The 26483-nt window shown below is 43.1% G+C and overlaps 1 long non-coding RNA gene across 1 annotated transcript; it reads right to left on the reverse strand.

Annotated features, from left to right (window-relative positions):
- Window positions 1-489: 489 nt before the first annotated feature.
- Window positions 490-26080, reverse strand: LOC126510024 (uncharacterized). Its single transcript, XR_007594311.1, has 4 exons — window positions 25964-26080; window positions 14031-14162; window positions 3324-3486; window positions 490-2976 (listed from the first exon to the last, which is right to left on the reverse strand). It is a non-coding gene; the product is annotated as an uncharacterized lncRNA (long non-coding RNA).
- Between the last annotated feature and the right edge of the window lie 403 nt (window positions 26081-26483).

Below are 26483 nucleotides of genomic sequence, written 5' to 3' on the forward strand. Positions count from 1 at the left end.
TTCTTATTCAGTCAGTCACTATCCTCCTGCTCTTTGCCCGTGGTCTACTGCTGCTGATAGCACTGGCCACAGTCAAGTCTGTGGACCCTAAGCATCCAATTCAGCTCTCCTCCATTGCAACAGCGAATGTAACATGTAAGTTTTATGGACCTCCTTTGAACAAACACTCTTGCAATATTCTCTGTGTGTGAAGCTTTGCTGGTTCTAATTACTTTGAGACACTTAATCCTTCTGTTAAACTAGTAGCTTCGCTTTGCTTTGAGGCAGGCTATGGAACTCAGCCTGGCGATTGTGAAGTCCAGGCTCACCTCAAACTTGTGATTCTTCTAGATTGGAATCAACGTGTAGTGATTACAGGCATGCAACCATCATACCTATCTTCTATTAAATAATTTTGAAGAGGAGTCTCATAGGTAGGTACTTTTATTATCCCCATTTACAATAGGATAACTGTTACATGGTAAGATTAAGAAGTTTGCCTAAGATCTACAACTATATAAGATGCTCAATCTCACAGAGGAAATGGTTCCCTGACCCAGTTTTGAGAGGAGGCAGCAACTTCCAGATAACCATTCCTATGAATATCTACCCTACATGAGCAATGTTTCCATCACCCACGTGTGCCTGCACTGGTAGCGCTCTCGCGTCTGCATTTGATTGTGATCACTTTCTCCTTTTCTCTTCCTCTCAACTTTCTTCTAAAGTAAAACCTTTATTGGTGGTTATTTTTATATGACCACCATACAGGAGAACATTGTCACCAGAAAAATTCTTCCTGGTGGAAGAAATGATTGGACCAAGGTTTCAGAAGAGAAAGAAGAGGGTCGTTCTTTGGTTGTCATACATCTCACTCTCAGGATGGTAATGGCTTTTCAGACGTCTCACATGATACTCTCTATTCTCTGTAGTTACTTAATTGGCACAACTGGCAAGAAAATCCTCCCTTTCCTACTCATAGGGCAGCCCATGGTTAACACCGTCAGCAATGCATGTTGTGGACTGTGTAGTGCATCTATTAGTACCATGGAAATTACAGATGTAGAGATAGAGTTGGGGAGCCACACGTTTCTTTAGAATTGCCCTTCACACGTCCTCTCCAATCCCTTAAAGGGAGAAATGCTCTTTCCTCGCTGCACCATTCTGAACTTCCTCAGGTAACTTCAGAGTAAGTGAACAGATACTGATACCAACACAAGAACTTTCATATACAGTCATTTGGAGAGGATTATAATCTGCAAATTGTAAACACAAAATGATCTGGAACATTCTCACCCTCTATGCTACTCTCTGAAAAGTGTTCTAGGGAATCGTGCTGCGTGTCTCCTCTCCATCTTCAGTAGCCTACCATCAGTGTAGAGCCCAGTGTAGCAATGGTACTGCCTTCCCTAGTTGATCATCTTTAGACGCAAAGTCATGGAGGGGGAAAGGGAAATCTGAAACTACAGAGTGTTTTCAATCTTAAGTCAGAATGAATTCTTAGGGAGAGTACTCTTCCCATTGAATCTGTCAACAAGGATGGCTTTAGTCATAAGATTTATTGTCCTGTACTAAGAGCAAAGTCTGAAAGGGAAGAGGAAAGACACAGGATTTTATCTGTGTGTCTTCTTTCTGCTGACCTGTGAGGTGATCGAGGACAAATGTTCATGCTTCTCTTGCCTGCAGCTAAATCTTCAGTTCCTCACATTGTTAACAGCACTTGGTTAAGCAGGAGGCATGCTAGAAATTGGACTATAATAGGAAACACAGGTAATATATTCTTCCTTCCCAAACTCCTTTTTAATAGCACAACTCAAAATTGCCTGCACACCTTCCTAGGCCTGCACAGACAATGTTTTCCCGTAGAACTTACAGAGAACTACAACACACACACACAAAAAAAAATTGCTTGCAAAAAAAAATCATTGACTCAGGGCAAAAACATATCTGAAACTAGAGCCCCTAATTAGTTTCCCATCACCAAGTCACTGAGATCTAGAGCTGAGAGTCCAGATTTAGGATACAAGCAGGTGATACAACACTCAATATGGGCACAGAATTCGGGATGAGATACATAGCCACCTAAGCATAGGCTAAAAGTAGCAAGTTATAGGAAATTCAAAGTAACCTTACTATGTTAATGATCTTCAGAGCATACTGTATCTACTCCCTTCTCAACAGGTGTCCTTCATCTTCACAAATAGCTATTCTCAGTGGTCTCAGGCATTCAATTCCTCAGATGGGAAACCAGGAACCATTTTGTTTTACCAATGACATGTTCTAGAATGTGCCTATTATTATAGACTCATTAAGTATTTCTGGGACCCCTGCTTTTCTCTCTACCATCTCTGAATGTGTGCCCTACTTAATGACAATTCTCTCTTATCTGGGTTATTGCGACACCTTCCTGAGTGTTCTCTGCCCTACCTCCCTCTGGCTAGTCTCTCTAATCAAGGCAAAGAATCTTTCTGAAATGTGTATTTTCTTCAGTCCCTTAAATAGAGCTCAATCATGTAGAGAATCAAACTCAATTAGCATGGCCTAGAATTTCCTTGTGCTGTGCTAACTTCGCCTCACCCTCCCTCATCCTCATCCTCTATGGTTTATACAAATGGGCTTTATACAGATCCAGCAGTGGCAGAAAGCACATTCTTCTCAAAACACATGAGGACCATTCTCTAGGGTGGCAAGACAAAATAAGTTTTAACAAATGTAAGACTCTGGAAAACATAGTTCCTTAAAAGGTAGCTATCAGTAGGAGGAGTAATTTCAGAGAATTCATAAATACACGAAAAACTAAACATGATCCAGAACAACTGATATGCCAGGGCAGAAATGGGAAATTAAGAAAAAAATGAGACAGAAAGCATTTTGTGTTTTAAAAAATACAAAAATGTATGGTAGCATCAAGAACAATTATAGGCGAGAAGTTTATAGTGATACGTGTCTGTATCAAGCTGGAGGTTCCAGATGCACAGCTCAGTGTTAAATCTCAAAGACCTAGGAAAAAAATGCATAAAATTAGTAGGGGGCAGAAAACAATAGGTATCAGAGTAGAAAGAAATGATGCAGAGATCAGAAGAGTAATAGAAGCCTTCCTAGAAGGGTTGGCTTTGAAAGGGTCAATGCATCTGGGTACCATTCGCTAGGTTAAGGAAATCACATAAAATCCTAAACAGAAGAAGAGGAATTACAACAGACACCACAGGGATGCAAAAGAGACCCCAAGAGACATTTGTGAAAAAAATATATACAAAATTGGATAAGCTGATTGCCAATGGATAAATTTCCTGCAGCGTACAGCCTACCAAGACTGAATCACGAGAAAACAGTAAGTAGGAACATACCAGTGATGCACAAGGAGATTAAATCAGTAATAAAAACTCTCCAGCGAGGTATGGATGCTTGTAGCTGGGATCTCAGCACGCCATAGGCAGAAGCGGGGTATCAGGAGTTCAGGTCATTTTCAGGTACTACTGTGTTTGAAGTCAGCCAGAGCTATATAAAACCCTGTCCAAAGGATTTTTTTTAAAAGAATGATCTCCCATCAAAGACAAAGATGAGTTCAGAAAATGATGACTTTGCTACCAAATTCTACCAAATATTCTAAAAAAAATAGTACCATTCCTTCTCAATTGTTTCCAAAAAATTCAGGACATGAAAACACCTCCAAAATCATTTTCTATGCTCAGCATTTACCTTATATGAAAGCTACACAGACTGCTATAAAAATATAAGCCATTACCCATGGTGAATATAGATACAAAAATCTTTAATAATTACTAGTAAATTTAATAACATGTAAAAATACTTGCTATAATCAAATGAGATTTGTTCCTGGCTCAACAGATACAAATCAATAAAATTGCTGTATTCACAGAATCGTGACCTTGGGGCGATGTGCCTATTTTTTTTTTAAAAACTTGGATGGTAAAGTGTTGTCAGTCGTCTCGTGAATGATAATAGCATCAAACTCATATCATGAAAATAAAAGAAGATTGTTTTAAATTAAATTTTTTGATTCTACTGGACCTATTGGTTTCGTGGGAGCCTAGGCAGTTTCGTGGATGCTCACCTTACTAGACCTGGATGGAGGTGGGTGGTCCTTGGACTTCCCACAGGGCAGAGAACCCTGATTGCCTCCACAGTGACACACTTCTCTAACAAGGCCACACCTACTCCAACAACACCCTACCTCCTAATAGTGCCACTCCCTATGGGACAAGCACTCAAACACAGGAGTCTATGAGGGCCACACCTATTCAAACCACCATAGGTTCTAAAGAAACATTTTTCAAATTCTTGTTGGGAGCAAGAATCCATACATACATGTGTAGTACGCTCATAACATGGGGAAGTGTTCCTCACCTGTTCACACCAGAAGTGGTATAAAACTTCTTCCAAGAAATTTAAAATAGAATGATAACGTGATTCAACAAGTCTATTTCTTAAAGAAATTGAAATCAGCATGTCAAAATTTACCTCCACTTCCATGTTCGCTTTACCAACCTTCACAAGAGCTGAGATAAGGAAGCAACCTAAATGTCCATCAGTGGATGAATGGAACTTGAAATCATGGCTTGCAATTTAGCTCTTAAAGGAGGGATTTTGCTAGCGTGTGTCGGGGGCATCTAGTCTTGGTGTAGATGGCGGCTGGCAGCAGTAGTGGCTGCTGAAAGATGGGGTAACTGTGACCATTTCTTAAAATAAAAATGAAGTTCGTTAACTGACTCTTCATTTCACAAAATTAAAAAAGAAAAGGAGGGAATTGTGTCATCTGCGAGAAAATGGATCAATCCCTGGGACGCTATATAAAATGAAATAAGCAGGGACAGAGAGACAAATATCTCTTTGTTAATTATATGTGGAGTGTAAGCCTTTTAGAATGTAATTGTAATCAGAGGCTAGCATGGGTGAATGGGGAGATGTTAAAGAACACAGAATCTTATTCTTGGAAAAACAAGTTCAAAAGATCTATTGTACAACATGAAGACCATAGTTAATATGAATATATTATATATGTGAAGAGGTTAAGAACATATTCCAGGTGTTTTTACTATAAAAGGAAAAGCTCCATAAACACATACATATATCAGAGTACCATATGGAGCACCATTAATATATAATTTTTACTTGCCAACTCAAAAGTAAATATAATGAGGAGTAATGATAGCTCGTAAAATAAGGAAGTGTCCCCCACCTGTTCATATCAGATTTCACTGCATGTTTAAGAGTAGACTTCCTTCTTGGGTCAAGATGAAATACTTATACTATTCAGTTAGCTAACAATAAACCGTAAATAAATGTAACCACAGAAGTTTTATCAAAACCATCAATGTTCTAAAACTGCTGTGTTGGAGATTGTAAGTCTATCAGATTATGATGATAGTGCACAGAATATCACTTAAGTAACAACAGTTAATCTAAAAAGGGATAAATCGCGATGTCATTTTTTTTTTTTTACTGCTGAGTAATAATCCACTTTGTAAATGTCACATTTTCTCTATCCATGGGTTGACCTAGGCCTTCTGTGTGTGTGTGTGTGTGTGTGTGTGTGTGTGTGTGTGTGTGTGACAGTTCTGTAGCTTGGTCTGTTTGTGGGGCTCTTAGCAGTGGGATGAGTACCTGTCCCTGGCACTAGAGCTGCCTTCTGGGAACCCAGTCGCCAAGTTGGGTTGCCTTGCTCAACCTTGATGCAGGGGGAGGAGCTTGATCCTGCCTCAACTTGATAGCTTGCTTTGTTAACTCCCATGGGAGGCCTGCCTCTTTCTGAATAGAAACAGAGGAAGAGTAGATTGGGGGGGCGGTGCGGGTAGAAAGGAGATGGGAGGGGGAGAACTGGAGGAGAGGAGGGAGGGGAAACTGTGACGGGTATGTAAAATAAATGAAAAAAAGATAAATCAAAATCTGTCTTAGAAAATGCACAAAAGGAAAAAAAGAAACGAAAGGAAAAATAAGTGCCATTCTGTGGCCATGGAAACCGGACTGACTGCGAACATGAGCCTGGGTCCCTGAGCTTGCACACTCCCATCCTCCTCGTCTCTATGGGCCTGGTAAGCCAGGGGCTGCTCTGACCCTCTTGGCATTTGATCAGCTTTGTGTGATGAGCAGTAACAGCAAATAGGCCATTTCGGAAATGGTGGCCTGCTCTGCAGCTGGGTCCAGTGAGACAGGAGGAAATGGCTGGTGCTCCAGCTCCAGTAACCCCGCAACAGGGGGATGACCAATGGCCTAGAAACACTTGTGAGATTCCAGACGGTTCTGCCTCCCCCTTTTGCTTCGGTTGTAATCTCAGTTGCAAACTCCCGGTGATCACTTGGGTCTTTCCGACTGGAATGTTTTCTGGGCCCTGCTCATATCTCAAGGCCTTTTTTTAACCACGACTCCTCCTAGTGTGGCTGGGCACTGGGCCCACAGCCCCAAACCTCTGCATCTGGAGATCCAGCTCCCATTTTCTGAGCAGACTTGTGGTGAAAATTGTGCAAACTCCACAAGGTTAAACAGTTCAGTTTGTTCAATGGCCCTGGCCTGCAGAGCGTTCTCCAAACGCGTCCAAACCCCAGAGATTTATCACAATTATCTAACTTGTGAGAACAAGCTTGCTCATGAGAAAAGCCCTTTCTCATTCTGAGGGAGCCTACGAGTCAAGGCTTTGCTTTCTAAGGGCGAGTTTGGGCTCTGACTTTTGGCTGTCGATTCGACAGAGGAATGAAGAGAAACTTCAAATTCTTTCTATGCTGAAGCAAAGCAGAGGTTTCCAGTTGGGCTCAATTCAATGCTGGATGACTTGAGAGAGATCGCATAGCTCACTGAATGTAGGAATGAGTTCCTTTCTTCCTTTGTACGTGGGCATGAGCTTTTAGTGTGCTGGCGCTGAATTTCATGACTACCATTGAAAACTGAGTTGGGCTTGGCGTTTTGTGATTTGGGGACAGCTTTAGAACCATCTGTAGGGAAACTGACTCTCCCCTCCCATGCTATAATTGGAAATAGCTTCATGATTTAGGTGACTGACAGCTCCTTCAGGTTGAAATCTGATTGCTCAGAGCTCTTGCGGTACGAGAGTGAAATGTGACAGAATTTCTGAAGTGCCTTTATTTGGTGGTCTAATAGGGCCAATTATGCCATTTCTGTCTCTGTTCTTCTCTCCCAGGATCTTCAGGCCCGAAGCAGCGGGGAGTCAGCCCCAGAGGTGTGGCATTGAAACCCCTCTGTGAGACGTTAATGAGACCCGAGCCTCTGAACTCCCTAGGGAACTCTCCTGCCTGTCAGCCTCTCTGTATAGGCTCACTCTTCCATTCCTTAAGTGAGCCCTGCTAGGTCGCATACTGGGCTCAAGCCTTTGTAGTCCTGTGGGAGGTACCCCTCACAGGGACTTCTCATTTTCCCCAGAGTTTTTCCCACCAACACCCTTCTTCCCATTCTGGCTGATTCAGGAAGCTTCTGCTGAGAATCAGTACGGAGTGGCCCTTCCAGAGGAGGTTAGGAGCCTGGCAAGATCTCAAGCTGTGCTCCCTAGAAATGGTCCATTAAGGCTCTCAGGCTTTATCACAAGAACATTGCAAGCTGTTCTCATCATCTGAGCCCCAGACACGTTGAATAGTGGCAGCCTTGTGGGGCTTGTCTGTCACCCCCTGCCTGTGACCTCCTTCTGGAGTGAGGTCTTGGAGAGAGAGGAACAATGTCACTCTCACCTCACAGCAGTATTGCTAGAGCAGAATGCTGCTTCTCTCCCACAAGGGAAAACCTGCCTCAGGCTCTTGCTCATCCATTTGGACCCAGGGTGGACCACATTTGCTTTGAGATTCTCATTGTTTCATATTCATTGTATGTGGTCCTAGACTACATAAGGGCATTTCATCCAGCCAGATTCCTGTTCTCCTCTCTCTTTATTCCTGAGTTCCCTCTGATCCCCTAGACAGTTTTAGTTCTGTTTTCATTTTTTTAAATGCTTGATTTCTGTGAAAATGGTATTGATGTTTTGATGAGGATTGCATTGACTCTGTAGATTGCTTTTGGTCAGATAACCATTTTCACAATATCGATTCTTGCAGTTCATGAGCACAAAATGAACCACCCTGGTGATGGATACTGCACAGTGTAGGAATTTGAAGACTAGTTTTCTTAATGTTACTGTACTAGGGGTCATAATATTTTGAGTATCATCCAGAAACCTTACCCCTGTGTTCTCATTTTAAAACCAAAGTCAAAGTATTAACTGGCTTCAGGAGTTCTCTAAGAACCAAGCCTGATGCAAGGCCTGACAATCAATGAGTACCCAGAGAATGCATTGCATGAACAAGTCCATTAGGACATTAAATATGATACACAATAAAAAGAACATATGTCAGAGTTAAGTTAAAATTATGGAGACAGTTAGAAGTAGCTGAGGGTCAGGAAGCACAGGGCAATCAGCTGTTCAAAGTGTGGATCCTCATTTAGCCAGTGTTGATGGAAGTTTCTGTCCTGCCTGGTCCCACAGCCATTTAGTCCCAAAGAAACACACAAAGGCTTACATTAATTAGAAACTGGTTGGCCTATTACTTCAGGCTTCTTATTAACTCTTGTATCTTACATTAACCCATAATTCTTGTCTGTGTTAGCCACATGGCTTGTACCTTTTATCAGTGAGGCGTTCTCATCTTGTGTCCTCTGTGTCTTGGCGACAACTTCAGACTGAGCCTTTCCTCTTCCCAGAATTCTCCTATTCTTGTTGCCCAGCCTATACTTCCTGCTGGACTCCTAGTCAATCAGCATTTTATTAAACCAATACAAGTGACAAATCTTTACAGGTTACAAGACCATTGTCCCACAGCAAGTCAGGTCTGTCTATGGCATATGTAATGGCAGTCCTTAGGAAGCAAAAACAGAAGGTTCTTGAGTTTGGGGTCAGCCTGGGCTATATTGTAATACCTTACCATCAGCTTTTTTAGATTTTGAGGGCAAGGAATGAAGACCAACCCTTCTATAAGAAGCCTGCCTGTGATGTAGGCCACTGGGCTGTGTCCATATATAGTATTCGGACTTATTCTCTATGATGATTTGTTTTTTGTTTTGTTTTGTTTTTGTATCTCCATCATTAATCAAGGACTCCCTTGAGGCCAGCGGCTGTATCTTATTAATTTTACCTTACCTAGAAAGATCTGGAATGCAGGCACCCAATAATACTACACCACATAGCCCCCCAAAATGCAGAGTAATATTTAAAAAGCAGGGCTCTTCAAATTCCAGAGTGTTATCAATCCTGCCACCTCCCAACACTCAAGTCATGACAGGGTCATTCTTTTCTACTTTGTACTACAGGAGTCAAGAAGTTCACCTGGCCAACGATAGAAGCCCTATTGTATCATCTCATTCATGAGGTCTCCTACCCCTAAATTAATCCTGGGCTCACTCCAAAGGTGACCTTCTATTCCAGGTAAGGTCACTTTCTAGAAGTGTAGCACAATGGCTCATTTCTTTCCAGAATCTGTGGGCTCTTGTTTCTTCCCAGTGCTACAGCTCTGTCTCTCATCATTCTCCATTGTTCAGGTTCTCAAGTCAGGGAAACATGGGCTTCCAGGTCAACTTCTAATCTGTGCTCTTCTGTAAAATGATGATTTGAAGGTCATATAAATAGCATGTGGATAGCTCTTGCCAGTGATGGGTAGACAGTGAGGGCTTTTATCATGGTTAATATAAAAACTCTCTTTATAAACTAACATCTATCCATTTGTTCTTCCTGTCTAATCAAACTAGTGCTGTTTCCTTTTTTTTTTCTGTCTGATTAGTGTCAAGATCTAAGGCTCTACTCGAATAATATTTGAGAAAGAGGCAGTTTTTGAACCTCTGAATAAGTGAATGGATTCTTCAAAAGCTGTGAATCTCTAATTTATTTTGGTACGTTATGGATATTTATTTTTGTAAGGAATATATTATTTTTAAGTAATAAAAAGACCTATTGAATTTATCTACCTGTTTAACTATACTATGAATTATCAAAAGATAAATTGCCATTTCATTTGATATGCAAAATATAGAAGATATTTAATTGATGTGGAAGGAAGGGTGAAAGGAAGGATGATAGGAAGGAAGGAAAGAAAGTGAAGAAGGAAGGAAGGAAGGAAGGAAGGAAGGAAGGAAGGAAGGAAGGAAAGTGAAGAAGGAAGGAAGGAAGGAAGGAAGGATATTACCCATAAGAATGGCAGAAAATATAAAAATCAGTTAGGTACTGTCAAGAATATATTATTCTATTTAAGAAATATTGAGATGATTATCAAACAATTGGATTTAGAGTCTAAATCTCGAAGCCAAGACCAGAGACAAAGCTATTCTTGTTGAGATAGGAGCGGTGGCAGGGCTGCGTCCCCGGCACCCGGCCGCCTGTATGGCTAGCTTATGCCCAGAAATAATTACATGGAAACTGTATTCTTTCAAACACTGCCTGGCCCGGCTAGTTCCAGCTTCTTATTGGCTAGCTCTTACATATTGTTCTAACCCATTTCTAATATTCTGTGTAGCCCATGAGCTGGCTTACCAGGGAGGATCTTAACCTGCATCTGTCTGGCGTGGGAGCATCATGGCGACTCCTCGACTAAGCTTCTTTTTCCCAGAATTCTCTTTTGTCTACTCCGCCTACCTAATTTTCTGTCCTATGAGGGCCGAGGCAGTTTCTTTATTATAATTAACCAATGTACTTCCCCCATCATTTCCCCTTTTTCTGTTTAAACAAAAAAAAAGAAGGCTTTAACTTAACATAGCAAAATTACATATAACAAAATAGTTATCAAGTAAGAATTACAGTTACAATATTTATATCTATTTTATCTCTTATCATAACTAAGGAAAACTATAACTATCTATTCATTTTTCAACTCCATCAAAGACTCCAGAAGGATATAATACTACCTAAGTAAACAAGAAATAATAAAACTCTAGAAATGACAGAGACATCTCACTGCCTGGACAGTCACCCAAAGTTCCTCTGTACCGTTGGGGCATCCATCTTTGGCCTACAGGCCCATGGTATCCAGAGACATTTCCATGAAGCAGGAAATTTCAAAGACAGTTCAGTCACTTTCTGCTGTGTCCTGCAGAATGTCTTGCAGACTCCTTCATGAATCAGGAACCCCGAAAGACCATCTCACCTTTAGGCAAGTTCAGCAGTCCTCTCTCTGTAGGTTCTCTGTGTCCAGTTTATGCAACAGTCCAGGAAAGAGCAGTTTCTTGCCCAAATGACTATCAAACTCCATAAGGATCCTCTTCAATGCCCATCTTCCTCTTGAAGTAGATTGGTGCTGCCAGGAGTAGACGTGTCTCATTGTCATGAAAAGTCCTTAGTTATTAAAATATTTTAAATGCCATATTCTGCAGTCTTTCAGAGATATGAAGAATGCCTATCTAACTGAAATATCTCTCTATATATCTAGAAAATCTAATTAACATGACTACAAGCTTAACTATTAGCGATGATTATCCATTAACAACCTATATTTCCTAATTATACATTACATTTTTAAATGAACTACACAATCACAGTACTTTAATCAAGATCAAAAATACATATACATATAACAAAATTGACCATAAAATCCATACCAATGCAAATTATTCATATCTATATCATATCCCCCTTTAAATGTAAAAGAACATTTATAAACAATATTTGGGAACATGGGCGTAGTTTTTTCTCTCCAAACTGCTTTCTGCTGAATGGGGGCGTCGTTAATTAGGTTGTTTATGATATAACCTGTGTGCTAGTTTCATCTCAGTTGGCAGTTGAGCGAAGCAATTTTCTGAAGGAGTTCACAGCAACCATTCAGGAGGGCATGGTCTATCATACCAAATTGGAATAGAAGAAATCCACAGGGTCTCATCCTCTGTAAAAACAAAAGAAGGACTTTTCCAAAGCATCATAACCTTAGATCTAAATTCTGAAGTCAAGATATCTTTAGAACATATGTGTAGGTTCAGCTTAGCAGCCCATATAATGAAATGTCTCTCTGTACTTAGCTCCTTCACAGTCAAAAGTTTTAAAGAAAACACAAAGTACATAATCCAGACTCTCTGTGAATTTTCCATTTTTATGTGGCTTATATTTACTTTATTTTTCTTAATCTATAACTATCTGTACTCTGTCTCTTTAAAGACTTTATCCCCTTTTTTTTAAGGGCATTAACTTTATTCTTTCTCTCTATATTTTTTTTTCTCTCTCAAGCCTACGTACACTCATCCAACATTGTGATCCATTTAGTGGTCTGTCTGAATCTGTTTTATTGTGAATCTGTAATTTTTTCACTATCCAGGAGCATTTCTTAAAATGTTAAACAGTTCTTAAAAACTTAAGTTGCACCATGTACAGGTAATACGGTACTGCCTGTGTCCTGCCCAGTCTAAACCTTAACTGCGCAGTTTTAAGGTAATTACGGTAGTTTCTGCCTGAGATCAGCATAGTTCAGCATGGAGAAGCTGCTCCTGCCTCAGAGTCATTTGGTGCTTCTGAGCTGAGCACAGTTCCAGGCACACAGCAGTTCACATTGGAGCCGCAATCAGCAGTTTAATTCTGAGACTGAGTGTGCAGCACAGAAACTCTTTTCATCCAAGTTAAAGCCAAATCTGACACGCAGAGCACTGCGCAGTCTGAAAACAGTCTGTATGGCGGCAGGAATCCGCCATGCTCTTCCACCTGCCTAAGCCTGGTTCGGCCTTCTGCCCAGGTGCAGGCGGGGAACGCTGAGCCATCGGCACGGTCTCAGAGCACTCTCCTTTTGATCCCAAGTGGGAACAGAAACATCCAGTCCCATAAAAGCCTTGAAATGCTTTAAAGCCAGAATTCATGCTGGCAGCCCCAGGAAGCCGCGCAGCTTTAAAATGACGCAGCTTTTTTTTTGCTGCTGTTGCTGAATCAGAAAATTTCTCTACAGCACGCCAACAGCAAACAGCAAAAATCTCTGTTAAACTCTCTCTCCCTTATTTTTAAGCCTTCTCAGGTTTTTAAGTGGATTTAGCCCCACGTTGGGCACCATCTGTTGAGATAGGAGCGGCGGCAGGGCTGCGTCCCCGGCACCCGGCCGCCTGTATGGCTAGCTTATGCCCAGAAATAATTACATGGAAACTGTATTCTTTCAAACACTGCCTGGCCCGGCTAGTTCCAGCTTCTTATTGGCTAGCTCTTACATATTGTTCTAACCCATTTCTAATATTCTGTGTAGCCCATGAGCTGGCTTACCAGGGAGGATCTTAACCTGCATCTGTCTGGCGTGGGAGAATCATGGCGACTCCTCGACTAAGCTTCTTTTTCCCAGAATTCTCTTTTGTCTACTCCGCCTACCTAATTTTCTGTCCTATGAGGGCCGAGGCAGTTTCTTTATTATAATTAACCAATGTCCTTCCCCTATCATTTCCTCTTGGCATATCCTTTGTAACTGAAGGTAAGACAGTGGCTATAGTTACCTTGAGAGGATTCAAGAAAGATATCAGAGAAAGAATTGTTCTAGAGATACACTGATACGTAAGGAATAGACAACAAAATCCCCAGCAAGGAAGAATATAGGTATGGCTGCAAACTCTTTCCCTGTGACCTGAATCACTGAGATTTCAAGATGTAAAACATTCCATCTCTTCTTCAACTGGGTTAAGTAAATGTTATTGAGTCATATGCTACACAGCTGTGTCCTTCTCCAGTCCCGTTCCTCACCAGTATTCTGCACGAAGCTCTGGCCTTTGCCAAGTCACTCCACCCTCCAGAATTACACACTCTGTTTTCCCCTCTCCCACCTCCACATTTCCGTCCTCGAGCCTTTGCCTTAGTTATTATCCTTATTTATTATTCTCCACTATTTATTTATCAACAGTCCATTTGCTCTCCAGCACTTTGCCTAAGATCCCTTCTAAGTCCACAGTCTTCCTCAGTGATTCCAGTCCACGGTGACGTGACCATCCTCTGATGTTTATGGGTCGTTGCCTTGTTAGTTCTCATGGTGACTCACTGGCTAGATTGCTGCTCCTTCATGAAGGGAGTTGTGGCCAAAACACTTATGTTGACATCCATCATCTGGAGATGTGCATAGACTTACCAAATGCATTCTTCCTGCTCCTTCCCTAGACTTCAGGCTGGCCTGGGAGCAGAACGCCAAGCTTGGCCTGGATAGGCTAATATTTTCAGGCTGGGCAGGATGGCTGTTGAACACTGAATGGCCTCATGGGACCTGAAAGAGTTCAAGCCACATTCATAGAACCTGGTTTGCATATAGATAACTAACAACCCTAAGGTTAGCAGAAGTGATTTACTACAAAGTCTAAAGCAAGAAGTCAATGGAGAACAAGGCAAAGACAGAATATTGGTAGACAGAAAAACCAGCCTGCCAGTCTCTCTCTCTCTCTCTCTGAAATAGTGCCTCATGTATCCCAGGCTGGCCTCCTACTCACTATGTAGTAATGTTTCCATTCTTCTCCTCCCAAACACTGGTGTTACATAGAGATATGCTTGGCCACCATGCCCGGCTAAATTATTCTGACTGTTTCTCATAATGTAATGATAATCTTGTTACAATACCATCCTTTTAAATACTTTTTTTCTTTGACACAGAGACTCCTGTTGTCCAGAGCCTCAGACTTGTTATGTAGTCAATGCTGGCCTTGAATTCCTGATCCTCTTGACTCAGCCTCCAAAGTACTTGGATTACAAGTAGGTACCACTACACCCTGTGGTTTTCCTTTTTAGATAGGGTGAGTTGGTGCTTTCAGAATCTGCTAACAGTACATACTGGCGGTGGATGTGACCCTTGTCAGGGAAAAACAAGGTAGCAGCCCTGGTGCTATCTGGTCATTGTGAAAACTTATGGGTGCTAAATGAAGCCTCTGGGCTGCAGTTATTCCCAGGGCCATGAGGGTATTTGCACTGGATCATGAATAAGAACAAGCAGCCCTCCTCTGCCAAGACCCAGACCACACACTTGGCTTGAACCCTAATGAGTTCACAGAACTGTGGGTGTTCCCAGTGCTTGATAGAATCCTTTTTTTTTTCATTTCTTATGAGAATTTCTTGTCAGTCTGGTGTCTTACGCCTTCCATCAGAACGCTTGAATGAACGCTTACGTTTATAGGTTTCAGGACAGCCTGAGGTGCACAGTCATTTCTAGTGTGGGCTACAGAATGAGAACCTATAACCTAAAATTAAACAGTGAAAACTGTGAAGACCATATCAGAAAAAAAATTCTGTCAGAATAACACAGGAAAGATACCATTGGCCAATAACAGGTCTGGTTTCCCTAGAGGAGGTGACTTTGATGGATAAAGCGATTAAGGAAGAGGAGACACAAGCAATAGCTTCCTTTTGTGGGTTACTTCAATATTCAAGTAGCACCATTGCTCTCATGCATCTGTTCCTGCAGGCTGGAGAATAGTGGTCTGGGAAGATAAAATAGACTAAGAACCACAGGACAACACAGGCTTATCTTCAATCCCGTCTCTACCGTTTCACATCTGCAAATCTTTCCTGAGGACTCCTATGTATACATGGATGCAGAGGGATATGCGGACAGACAGGTTCTCTGCCGTGTCTAAAGTTACTGTATTCAGTGGAATGGGAAGGTGGGGGGGGTAATAAACAAATCTTCCCCAGAGTAATTTCAAATAGCAGTATTACAAACAGGAACAATGTGATGTGCCTGGAAGGAGCGAGGATAGACAGGCAGCACGTCTGGTAGTGATACGTCCTAGGTTGTAGACCAGTTACTTGCTGATGAGACTTATCTAGGCTTTAGTTTGTTCATTTACCAGGTGGTTATGCTATATATAGTCATATATAACTGTCACAGGGATGATATAGCTGTGAAACTCCTGGGACACAGTAGACACTTAGTAACTGTTGACTCCTTGTTATTACCAGGTCAAGGGACACCCAGTTACAGGGCATCTCCCTCCTGACAACATGATCTACTACCTTGATTTTATATCATTTGTTTTCAAGTTGCTACTCTAGAGGGCTGAATGTTTGCAGAACTTGCTGCTGCTTTGAAACTCACTGTACTCCCTCTCCCAGCAAAGACCCTGAGAGTCTGCCTTTGGGTTGACAGGAAGGGAGAAGGGAGTAGGTGAAGATAGAGAGGGAGGGAAAAGTTGTGTGTTTGTCTATATGATGCGAGAGGTCACTAATGTGTTAAGTTACATGCAATAAGTTTGCAGCATCCTTGTGTTCTAGACTCTTTTCTCCATCCACCCCAAAGGACTATACTTCCCACTAATAAGTTGGCTCCACGTGGACTTTTAACCTCTGAGTAAACAAAGTCTTACTAACTACAAGCATCACTGTTAAGAGAAGGCAGATAGCTATCACTCATCCAAGAGATGTGGGCTTATCCCATCACCTCTGAGCTGGAGTCTGAAGGCAGGAAAGCTTTGAAGAGGGCTTGGGGCACCAGGTAGGTGGAAGTAAGTATCTGGGATCAGAGAGTACAGGCACAGGAGGATCAAAATTCTCTACCTTCATCTCATGACTCCCAGAACACACTGAGGGGCTCTGTGGGTTAGAATAAGGTACAGAAGAAACTGACGTTAGCAGGGTCCAGTGCTGTCCACTGCAGCAAGGGCTGCGTGTACCCTCCCTGCCCTCAAAGAACTGATAAAAAGCACACAGGCTTTGGAGTTAGATAGATCTACATTCAAATCATCCTGACCCCGAGAAGCTAGTTTATTTTCCCAAACACCTCTGTTTTTCATTTGTCTAGTGGCATTACTATTGCCCTCTTCTAAGACTTTATAAGTTGTTTGTAAAAGGAGCATTTACTGAGCCCTTCCCAGTTGCTGCTGAGTGATCCTATTTCTCATAAATTCAGAATATTGTCACAGTACTAATACCCAAAGGTGATGGCAGGTCTAGAGAACACCACTGGACATATTATTCATTTGATGGAGAGTATTTGGAGTACTGTGACAGGGGCTTCCCAAACAGCCAGAGCTCAGCTTGCTGCCTGTGAACAAAATGACCTTAGAACTAATGATGAAAGCTGAGTTTGGGCTAGCTTAAAATTTTTAATATGAAGCTATGGATGCAGAGAGGAAACATGGGCTTAATTCTGTTTAGTAAAGGCTTTACAGAAGTAGTGAATTAAGGAATGTATAGTTTTTTAGGGTTGAATGGAGTGTTACAGAAAGGAAATAGAACAGGTTGGGGTAACAACATAAAGCAGAAGCCAAGAGTGGGGAAAGATTCAGAGTGTAGAAATAGTCCAGTCTGAGGCAAGGGTAGATTGATAGTGAATAGGAACTGAGAATGTAGGTTTCACCCAAGAAGTAGGACACTGCCTAGGTTATAATTGAACCACTGTGTAGCCTGAGAACGCCCCAGCTCAGAACTCCCAGATGGTGAGCGTAAGGGAATGAATGGATTCATGACTACTTGTCATTCTCCTGTTGACTGAGTCCTTTGGCTGTGCTTGCACATGGCATCCTTGATGGAACCTGGTACTCTTCGGCTAAGAACAATGCCATCAATAGTGTGCTTCTGGAAGTGAGGGATGGGAAGAGCCAGTGTGAGTCAAGGGGTCTAGGAGCTTTCTTGGCCATAGTACCCCTCCCCGGACATACACAGCAGCAGCCTGCGATCCTCAGATGCACTGTGTGATTGATGCCAGAGCACTTGATGATACCAGACTGACATTTCTAGAAATCTAACCCATCTCTTGTCTATGAAAGGGCCCATGTCTCTGCTGATAGCGGGGCACTAAGGGGCTGAGGGTCTGGATACCGTATCTGCAGTGAAAGGGAGGCCCCATATAGCCTAGCTAGGACAGTAGCTCCAGTTCACACTCTGCAGCTCTCCTTCCTCCAACACAAGACACCCTCTCTTAACAGACCTGTGGCCTTAAACATGCTTCCCGAACTCTCTGAAGATTTTCATTTGACTTCCACATGCCGTAAGAGAGGGAGAATCTTGTTTCAGATTCCCTGGGGGAAAGCTTATGCCTATCACACTTCTGTAATCAATAAGACCCCCCTTTTCTCTTTGAAGTGTCCAGTCTGAATGATAAATTGGCCTTCTTCATCTACCCCATCTCTCCACTAGGGGTGCTTTACAGGTAAAACACATTACCCTTGTTTTCCTTAGGGCAGTTTACTGGCAATGGTCATCAGATACAACAACTAAAGTTGACAGTGGAGAACATCTGTAGCACCTGGAACTGAAAGGGACTGTTTTTAATACAAGGCCAGGGCTATGGGGCCTATTTCTATGTTGGCATTATTATCTACAGTTGTGGGAGTAGAATCATCATGATTGTCATCAACCCTTTCCTCATTCACTCCCTTTTAAAGCTACCCTGGAAATTTGGTTCCTTTAATGCTGACAGGATAAAGACAACGCAGGATTTAGAGTCAGAATTCTTCCCAGCTGAAACCAAACTTCTATGAACCATTGATGTGTTGGCCACCTGAACACGTCCCTAGGCTATATTAAGGATATAGTAAGTTCTGCCACATGGAAATTCTCTGTAGATATAAGAAGAGTGAATTAGGAGAAGAGACTTCAGTGGCAGTTTCGAAAAGAAGCCACCTCTCTTGCCGAACACCCTCAAGAGTGACCTTAGTCTTAATTTCCTACAAGGACCCAATGAACCAGTGGAGCTCAGTAACGTCCAGAGCTGTGCCTCATTGGGTAGGATGATTCCAGGTAAATTTGACAGTGTGAGGAAGGTGTGCGTCACTTGAGGTGTATTGAGCCATGGCCATGAAACAGAGACTCCAACCCGGCTGAGGGATACAGAATGGCCTTTTACAAAGAGGCTAGGAGGTTGGAAGACCATCTGGGTGCTAACGGGAAACCCACTGTTTCCTCACTCCAAGAGCTTCAGGCAGCAAGCTGCACAGCCTTGCCAGTCAGTGGGTAGCCCTCCCAGACACGTGGGGGGGCTCTTCCAGCAGTGCTGGATAGATGAGCTGATCAGTGTAAAATCTGGGAATTTATATAGGAAAAAGAATTCTCTCTCTTCTCTACACAAAAAGTCAGAGGCTTCAAATTAAAAGTCCCTGGATAGGCCTGCTAGGTCAAGCTGGGATTCAGCAATGAAAAAAAAGTTAGTGTATGATCTTGCTGAAGTCAAATATGACTCTGAATTATTTTTGCTGATGAAAAAGAAAGTTTTATGTCAGAGAGGAAGGCAGAAGAACAAAGCTGAAAGCAAAGGTAATATGCTTGGAGCTTAATTCCTGTTCCTATGGGTCCTGGGCATGGGCTCTGAACCCACAGGGCGGAAGGAGGTTTTCTAACTCAATGTTGAAGATCTCCTGGTGCTGAGGCGCTTTGTGTGTGTACTGTGATGGAGAGTCACAGGCTGGTGACCTTTGTGAAAAGGGTTGTGATAAAGGCTTCTCAATTGCTGCACGCCTGGCAGGGTGGAAAGTGACTAAGGAATAAATATGGGCATGAAATAGAGATCTTAGGTCTGAGGGCTAAATGAGGTTTTGAGCTTAAATGCTTCCTGGCATGTAGACAGTGATCCATGTCTAAACCCCCTTACTGTTGCTGCTGTTTCTTCACTTATCCCTGGGCCAGGCACAGTGTTGGCAGATGGATCTCCCAGTTCACAGCCTCTGCCTGCTGAGTGGCTAGGAACAGGCTCCTCATCTTCATCCTTCTGTTAATGGGAACAAGCTAGAGACCCAGGATTGGGTCAACTCACTGGACACTGGTTTTCCTCCATGTTTCTCACCCAAAGAAACCTTTCCTCTCAAGACAGGACATTTATCCCTTAGACTCTTGAGCTGCAATAGCATGAGAGTCACTTGGAAGAGGTAAGTGGGGCGTGAGATGGGGTCTGATTCTTTTCTGCTCTGCTGGAGATACTGTCCTGGGCCTTTGACACTGTGGACCTTCTGCTAACACTGCTGAAATCGGGGATGTTCTAGTCTTGGTCAGGTGATACATGGCAGCCACTGCTTACTCCTGGATGGCAGTGACCTGGAACTCCAGTGATGACTGTCCTGCCCTGCAAGTGATGATCAGAAGATGCTGTGTGTGTTGGTGGCTAGCCATGATTGATTCTCATAAAGAGGTCTTTGTGCTGATGGGCAGCTCACGTGTGTGTGCACATGTGTGTATTGGTATCAGCGATCTATAAAAGTGAGAAAACTGCAAGGAGCTACAATACACACACACACACACACACATACACACACAAAGAATTCTGAATAATGTCTACAAATACTGTCAATGTCAACTTCCTAATTAGCTATGTAAAATTCTGTCTTTGGGGAAACACAAATGGGCTGCTTTTGGGGCTTTCTGGGTCTATATTTACCTCAAAATCAGTTTTGTTTAGAGGATCAGGCATCAAATGAGATTTTTTGTATGTTCTTTTGTTTATATTCAGTAGGTTTGTGGGAGAATCAATAAATATTCTATAAGCAGAGCACCAGGATAGAAAGGGTCCACAGAAAGATGATACTCCAGGGAGAATATAAGCACTGCCTTCTGCAGCAGGAGCGGCCCTGCGGAGGTCAGCTCTATTGTTTCAGACATACTATTCAGTTAATTCTCCCTTATGCACCACAACTGTTTTGTTTGGCCTCAGCACTGTGCTAGATGCTAAGAAATCAAAGTGAGGTAAAGTATGTTCTCTGTTCAACCATCTTTTTGCGGGGAGGTATATACATTGGAATTTGTATCTCGATTCAGGGTCCTCTGTGCTCACAGAGAAATGCAGATGTTTAAAGAAAACAGAAAAGTGAAGTTTCAATCAGACCAGGGGTACAAGGGAAACTTCCCAGAGCAGGTGGCCATCTGAGGGCATCTCAGAAACCTCACAGGAATTGGCAGGTGAGTCAAGGAGAAAGAGAGGCAAGAGAGTGGGAGCATGATGAGAAGTGGCTTGGAAATGAGCAAGATGGCAACTTTCCTTGGAGCTCCTCAGAATTAGGAATGGTGGATACAGGTCTCCTTCTGGTGAGTGGAAGGGAACCATCAACAAGAGTTAGATGTCAAATTGGCTTGGGAAGGTCTGGGTTAAATGAAAACAGACTCAGTGGAATGAAGACATGGCTGCTCAAAGGTATGGTGGAGTGGAAGGGTTTTATTGTAGACATAAGGGAGAGCACAGCCAGAGGTATTTGAAAGAGTCCAGAGCAGGGAGAGAAAATAGAGACTGAACATGGCCCAGGAGACTGAACCCGGCCATAGTGGTGAGGCAGGGCGAGAGAGGGAAAGAAGAGAGAGAGGCAAGAGAAGGGACCAAGTGAGAGAGAGGCTGAAATGGCAGAATTATGAAGGATTGAGAACTTAGGGGAAGGGAAGCCCAAGAACTGAAGAAGTTTAGGGTAGGGGACATGTGGAAAAAAGCTGGGAAAGGAGCCAGGATAACAGCAAGGACTCTGTAATGGGAACTTCCAGTGCTGAGCAAGCATGGAGGCCTGCATGCACCAGTTAGCCATTTGTCCAGGGTTCCTTTTGGACCTGACACAGATCAACTGTTTTTCTGCAGAGCATCTCTGAGTCTCTGCATTATGAACCTGTCAGAGAGTTTCCTTGCCCGGCTTCAGGAAATAAAGATCCTTTGTTTCAAGGGCATTGTGTATGAAACAAATACTCTTGAATGCACTGGGGAAACATTGGGCTGTTCAGCTAGGTTCTGACTAGCATTGGTATGTTCCAGATAGCATAAAGGTACTTTTTAATCTTCAGAGTTAAGGATGGTCACACTTTGTCTAGAACCTCATGGCTAGCTCTTGAGTAATGGCAGATTGAGGTGGTTTTTTCCCCAATGGGCATCTTTGAGTAGCACACCATGAGTCTAACGGCTTTATACTAGCATGTGGCCTTTGGTAGTTGCCTTTGTGCTGGCTAGCACTCAGCTGCTTCCTTTGCCACCAACTTGCCTTCTCAGGGTTTTGAAACCTTAGGCCCAGAGTCAGAAGCTTATAATGTGAAGGTTTTAAAAGACTGCAGTGGAGGATCCCTGTACTGATTGTTCAAAGGGCAGGCAACGTAGAAACAAAATTAGTCAGATCTTGAAATACAACCCAGGATAAGGGTTTCACGAAATTGCTTTGTATATTGTTTTTATGATTTAAGAATATGACAGATGATTTGCACACACACACACACACACACACAATGCTACAGTGGACAGAAAACACTCTGGAATAAATTCAAGTCCTGAAAATAAGAATCATAACAAATCACGACTTCTAGTTCTCCACTCCTCGTCTCTTCTGCCCCCACAGTACTCATAAATTATTTCAACCAAGCAAAATATTTCTCCTGCGTCTTGGAGCAGAATTTACTGCCTCTGCTCTCCATCAGCTCTGCCTCGATTATCAGCTCACTAAATATTTATGGTGGCTTTCTCAAGGTATGAGTTTTCTGAGTTCGGTCCCCAGGGGATAGTGCCGATGGAGTGTGGGATATTCCAGCTCCATGTCTCCTCCACGCTTCACTGGTGCCGGCTCGGAGCCATTTCTGCCATCGTAGATTTAAGATTTTATGCTTAAAGGTCCTCGCCCTCCCAAAAATGATAAAGAAAACTTAGTACGTTCCAACATAGAAGGCATGGCACTTAACAAAGCATGCGATTCAGCCCTGTAGCATTAAAGGGAAACCTTAGGTGGTGGTTGCAGAGCTTGTCCGGGAATGAGAAACTGTCCTGGCAGGGCTCGGTAAAGAAACTACCTGACTGAGAGTGGGGCATAGCGTACACGTGTCTAGCCTAACAGCTGAAATAATTCCTGCCCCTCTTATCTATATAAATTCAGCGCTGTATTGGTATGCTGGGTAACTGACCATCTCTGAAGAATGTGGGCTCTATGAAAGCAATTCCCAGGCAGTGATCCCATTTTTAAAGATCAGTAACACTGCTTATGGTATGAGCAGTAGATTGGTTGCTGGCTGCACACCAGACATCCTCTCTGTGGCCTTCTGGAGGGGTGTCCCTCATTTCTTCACTCAGCACCCCAAAGCCTTAAACTCTTTTCAGGGCCACTGAATAGAATGGACCTAGCCTTTCTGTTCATAATGTAAGGGTAAGTTTTATCACACACACACACACACACACACACACAGAGAGAGAGAGAGAGAGAGAGAGAGAGAGAGAGAGAGAGAGAGAGAGAGAGAGAGGAGAGGAGAGGTGGGGGAGTCTTTAAGCCTATTCTTTTTTTTATAAGCTGTAGCCTATCTGTTCTTTGTAATCCCATGGAAACCTAAAACCTGAAATGCCGGTGGAAAGAGCTAGGATTTATTTTATGTATTAAAAAGAAAAATTATCAGCCAAATGTTTCCACAGTCCACCTGGGCTGGGGAAAATTCTAATAGCCTCCACCAGCATCATTACAACCACCAGGCAACCAGGCAGTAAGTGAGACTCGGACTGGGGAACAGACGTCTTATTTTAAAGTCCTCCGAGGGAAAGTTGCAGTTCTATGTGGGAAGCAGCTCTTCTGAGGCCTGTGGGAAAGGATTCCGGAAATAAACACAACTCTTTCATTATTCGTCGTGAGCGTAGCAGTCCATCCAGAGTCTAGTCCCATCAACATGAGCTACTGGTGAGGCAAAGATCTGTAGCAAAGCGGTCCTGTCTGTTAGTTGAGGACCCGGGGTGGAGGGAGGTTGGGTAGATCTTCAGATAGGTAACTCTGTAGGATAAACATCATTGTTGTTGCTTGAGATGAAAGGCGATTGTTAGCCCAGAGGTCAGGAGGCTGTGCAGGTGTGGGAGTCAATGATCCTGGCACCATGGTAAATTAGCTTTTGACTCCAACATAGGGACTGGGCTCAGGGACTCATGATGGGCAGTGTGGGTGGCAAATTGAATGGCCTACAAACCGTGAAGTCATAGCAGAAGAAGGAAAGGGACAACGCTTTGAGAGTGAGACTTCAGGTCACCAGAGCAACACCTTGGTCACCAAACAATAGCTGTACCTTCCTGAACAGAGAGTGTCTGCTCATTTCTCTCTAATCCTCATCCTTCTTTGGGACTCAGGTGACTGTACTGAGAATGGCTGCAGAGAAGGGGAGAAAGCGAAGGGAGAGGTAACAGTGCCGGGAGTATGGGTGAGATTAAATCGCTGTCACAGCAAACGGAGGATGACGCACTGGACAGGGATTAGGTAATTTCACAGCAAAGCACCCACAAAAGGAGGGGTGTTAGAGACAAGGTCAATGTGCTTAGCCTTTGAGGGTAACACCACGGGCAGGGAGGTGCCTTGTTTAAGTCAACTATGCATCCTTGATAAACCTTGCACTGTGTGGTGGGTGGTGATGCACAGAGGATACTGATGGGAGGATGCTTTCCTGCCTTACCAATGAAAAACCTAAAGGGAAACCCCTGCCCTAAGACACCCATGATGGACAAGTGTTATGTGAGGACTTCAGTGTTTATCGTCTGGCTCTCTTAACCACCAACATAGAAGCTCAGATCTCCATGGCTAGGGGACATCTGTGATCCCACTCAAGGGCAGACCTGAGTTAATTTATGTGTTAATCCTTTAAAATCAACCCCAACTCCCAGGTAATAAGCCAGAAATTAATGGCTTGTCCCTTATAAAAAAAAAACATTTTACATGGAAATATCAAAAGAAAAGAAAAATGTCCTGAACACTGTCAAGCTTGCCCTTCTTTTGATAGGGCGTATTTTGATTCTTATACGAAACTCCTCTCAAATCCTTTGATGAACTTTGGAATGTGCTGGGGCTAAGTGAAGGAGTCACCTGCCTGGCCTACTGATCCTCTGAACCTCTACTGGGAGTGAGATCGCACTTAGTCAAGCAGAAGCTTGTGTCTTGTTAGGGTGCCACTGATGAGAGAGCCACCATGGCATCCATCATAGCTGCGGTGTCACACTCCACAAGCCATGCTGGACTATTCTGGGATGTGCTAGGAGAATAACCTACTGAGAAGGTAATCTAGGCAATGAGTTTAACCCACAGTGGTTGTCTGTCGCCCTTGGGAATGGGTGGGAGTGTACCACCAGAGACAGCTGTATAGGCTCTCCTGACGCTGAAGAACTTATTAAAATCATAGAGCCCAGAACTAGAAGGCTGGAATGGGTGTCCAGTGGTCCTTCTGCTATTCTCTATTTCTGCCTAAGTAAGGCCATCCCTTTAATATTTGTATAAAGAGAGGACTGTGCAAAGGTCACAGCTGACGCGACACTGAACTGACCTTCTCAGCCTGGCTTCCTGCCTCTCCACTCCTAGCCACACTCCATCCCCCACCGATCCATGAGGTTTCTATCCTTGAGAGCGTGCCCATAGATTACCTAAACTGTCCAAGCACTGCAGAAGGCGCAGTGAGTCTTAGGAAGCTCTCCTTGTCTTTCCCATCACCTCTCTCCCTTTCTATATGAAAAACAATTCTATTCCCTCCATAGTCACCCCTGGCCTTCACTTTCCGGTCTCCCCCTGCTTCTCTCCTGGGTTTAGAATAAGACAGATGAATGGGAAACTGGCTAAGTCTCTCCCTAGTCATCTCACCTTGACTGAATTCCCATTGATCTCTCTTTACCATGCCCCAGGATTTGGGAAGAATTGTCTCACTCTTTCAATGGTGTGGGGACCTCATTTTCATCTCAATGCTGGGCTATAAAGTAGTATAGACACAGAAAAAGTCTAACTCCTCTGACCTTACCTTTCTCACTTTAAAATAAAAATGAGCAGTATCCATTTTCTTAAGCAGTTAAAGAGGTTAAAAATTATCATAGAAATGGCTTGACTCTGAAGCACAAAAATCATGCAAAGCATTAACTTTATTATTGGGATCACTTACATAAACTCCAGGCAAATTGTTCCTGCTTTAAGCTGTGTCCAAAATATGACCTCGTTTGTAACATGGATGGGCCTGGCTTGTTTGTGTTTTTTTGTCCTCCCACCAGGTCCCCCACAACTGTTTAGCCCCAAAGAAAATCACACTAGGTCTCCATAAATTATAAGCTGATTGGCCCATTAGCTCTAGCCTCTCACTGGCTAACTCTCACATCTTGATTAACCCATTTTTCTGATCTATGTGAGCCATGTGGCTCAGTACCTTTTTTTCAGTGGGGCAGATTACATCCTGCTGCTTCGGTCATCTGGGCAGGAGTGGGAGGAATCAATTTCCTCCTTCCCAGAATTCTCCTGTTCTCATTCCATCACTCGTTCTCTGAGGACTTTGCCTCTTTGTGGAATGAGCCTGCCAAATAAAATGCCTTGCACAAGCCTTCCCTCCTACTCAAAGTTCATTGGATAGCTACAGTCATGTGCTCTGAGCTGGTAAGTGATCCCTCTCTCTCCAGGGCATTTAGAAGCAGGATTCAGAGACTGTTTCTAGTACTTTTTAAAACACAGAACACATAGATTTTGGTTAAGAGGAGCAACTGTATTTTGTTAAGACACGAGGAAACAAAAAGGAAAAGAAACTGCCAGTATTTTTCTCCTTTCCCCTCCGAGGTTGGACTGTAGACATGAATGCTGCAGCAGGGGAGGAGTTGGGTCTCCACACACTCTAGGTGCTGCAGGAAATCCTCTCGGCTGAGGAAGAGGACACAGCCCATGGCCAGAGTGGCCTT

The sequence above is a fragment of the Alexandromys fortis genome, unplaced genomic scaffold (assembly GCF_014885135.2).
Source record: "Alexandromys fortis isolate MF-2015 unplaced genomic scaffold, M_Fortis_MF-2015_v1.1 scaffold_89, whole genome shotgun sequence".
Classification (NCBI taxonomy): domain Eukaryota; kingdom Metazoa; phylum Chordata; class Mammalia; order Rodentia; family Cricetidae; genus Alexandromys; species Alexandromys fortis.